This window comes from Mytilus californianus, unplaced genomic scaffold (assembly GCF_021869535.1).
Source record: "Mytilus californianus isolate M0D057914Y unplaced genomic scaffold, xbMytCali1.0.p SCAF_1, whole genome shotgun sequence".
Classification (NCBI taxonomy): domain Eukaryota; kingdom Metazoa; phylum Mollusca; class Bivalvia; order Mytilida; family Mytilidae; genus Mytilus; species Mytilus californianus.
In genome coordinates this window covers 72,189,433-72,192,165 of record NW_026262581.1, presented here as the reverse complement: position 1 = coordinate 72,192,165, position 2,733 = coordinate 72,189,433, and the positions used below count along the sequence as shown (strand labels likewise).

General features: G+C 31.9%; 1 long non-coding RNA gene across 1 annotated transcript; it reads right to left on the bottom strand.

The window, feature by feature from the left end:
• Positions 1 to 494: 494 nt before the first annotated feature.
• LOC127723741 (uncharacterized) lies at positions 495 to 1,745 on the bottom strand. The gene is made up of 2 exons (XR_007992232.1): positions 1,589 to 1,745; positions 495 to 1,135 (listed from the first exon to the last, which is right to left on the bottom strand). It is a non-coding gene; the product is annotated as an uncharacterized LOC127723741 (long non-coding RNA).
• Between the last annotated feature and the right edge of the window lie 988 nt (positions 1,746 to 2,733).

Here is a 2,733-nt window from a genome sequence, read left to right as displayed (position 1 = left end):
AAAAGATTTTTCCTTAAGGGAAATTGTATTTTCCTCAAGGGAAAAAGATTTCCCTTAGGGAATTTGCTGCATTAATATTTCCTTTGAGGAAATTCTATTTCATGTGAGGAAATTCTATTTCCTGTGAGGAAATTTGCGGCTTCAAATTTTCCTTTGAGGAAATTCTATTTCCTCTGAGGAAATTTGAGGCTTCAAATTTTCCTCTGAGGAAATACTTTTTCCTGTGAGGAAATTTGCAGCTTCAAATTTTCCTTTGAGGAAATACTTATTCCTGTGAGGAATTTTTGTCAACAGCAATTTCCTGTGAGGAAATTTTTGACAAACACTTTTCCTTGAGGGAAAATTCAAGACCACAAATTTCCTCTAAGGAAAACATTGTTCTCCAAATTTCCTCTATGGAAATTTCTCTCATTCCTTTTTCCTCTATGAAAATTTCATAACAGTAAAAACAGTATGAATATAATTTTTCCTGAGACTGAATAATTGATACAAAAGATAATTAAAACTTTAATAAAATGTTCACTGATGAGTAACATGACATACAAAAACAATAGGCTAGCTGTTTGAGACAATACAATAATAAGCAAAACGCTATGAATATCATACTATTTGTGATGTTATTAATATTGTGCTCATATTTGCGGATTAAATAAAATAATCACTTTTCATGTTAATTTAACTTTTCTGCTGCGTACAATTATTCAATCCCCTACAAAACAGTTCAGTGCATAAATAATTCCATCCACCAGACATCTTCCTTCAATTGGTAGAGAATACATTTTTGCAATTTGTTCTTCAAACATCTTCCTCTATATAGTTGATATGACAGAGCTATGTACATGAATGGATAAAGCAGGTGTTTATTTCGACAAAAAAATACTTTTTTTTCTACATTTCTCCCTAATCCTTCAGTGTAGGTTGTTGCAATTACACAATTGTGTTCTTGTGCATCTATGATTGTACTCCATTTTGTTTACAGCCATTTTGTAGAAATTTCCTATTTTCTTTTTCCAGGTAAGCACACATTTCATTTCACATTAATCCAATTAGCACACAATGTAGAAAAGCATTAACCTTAAGTTTCCTCTTCTGTATTGATCTGTTGATGATCATGAAAACCAAGAAGTCTCTGCACCTATAAATACACAAAATATAAATTGAGAAAAAAACAGCAATATGAAATAAGCTTATTTTATCATGTTTAATATGAACATTTTGAGAAACTTAAATTTGATATTCCTACTAATCATGATTATGAGTTCTGTTATTTCAGTGCTTTGTGTCCACGACTTAATATCAGTCATTTTAGTGCCTTGCAGTGATAATGAGTTGAGCCACTTTCAACAGTTTTTACAGTTTGTTCATATGTTGTGCTATTTGAACCACTGTCCTAGATTATGGTTAGGTGGAGTGCTCACAGACATGATTGTTTTCTCATTATCGAAGGCCGTCATTGGTCTTTAATTGCTTGCATCCACTTCATTGAACTCTGGTGGATAGATAACTCATTTACCATACCACATCTTCTTATTTTTATAATAGTCATCATTCAAGGGCAATCACTTTTATTATATAGAAGTGGTCTTACCATTTAGGCCTTGTTGTCTTCTGTTTATCTTGTTTTGCCGATCATTTCTACTGTACAGTTGTAATTGTTTATATTTTTCTTTATCTTCTATATTTCTTGCCCTAAACTTAAAAAAGGTAAAAACTATAATTTAATGACAGTCACTATAACTATTATGATACATCAGTATGTATTTTTCTATATACCATGATATAAAAAAGAATGAAATATTTGTTCTATTTCATTTCACAGACTATTTGCCAGTCAACAGTTTCAAAGACATAACCACGGTCAATAGTTTAACAAACAAACATTCCCGTACCTTTTTCATCGTGTTCATACTAATTTTTCAATGGACAACAATGACGTGATTAACTATTTTTCTATGATTTGTGTGCTTGACAACATTAAACTCTGAAATATTGTTAACAGTATAATCTGTATGTGTCTGTTGTCAAAATTTCAAATTAATATATTACTTACAGAAGCAATTAAAACAAGAGGCTCACAAAATGAATGTGGTGTAAGAACTTAAAAATTTCTAATTTACCTATTCAAACCGTATCATTATTATTTGCTTTTATATATAAATCAGAAATAACCAATTTAAAATGGAAAATTTTAAAGAAAACAAAAGGAAAAAAAGTAAAAAAAATCCCCCCAAATTTTTTGAACCCCCTTATGATTCATCACACGCAAACTCAATCCCAGCCTTCCCTATGTGGTACGGTACCTTACAGTACAATTTCAGAGGGACCCATACACTTGAACACAAAGTTATTGTCTGGAAAAAAGAAAAATGCTTGTTTTTTGGCCCCATTTTGGCCCCAAATTCCTAAACGTTTAGGGCAATTACCCCCAAACTCAATCCCAGCTTTCCCCCTGTGATATGGAACCTTGTAGTACAATTTCATAAAGATCCATACACTTACACACAAGTTATTGTCCTAAAACTAGCAAAATGCTTGTTTTTTGCCCCTTTTTTGCCCCTAAATCCTAAAATTTTGAGGCAATTACCCCCAAAATCAATCCCAGCCTTCCCTTTGTGGTATGGTACCTTGCAGTACAATTTCAGAGAGATCCATACACTTGAACACAAGTTATTGTCTGGAAACTAGAAAAATGCTTATTTTTGGCCCCTTATTCCTAAACATTTTGGGCAATTA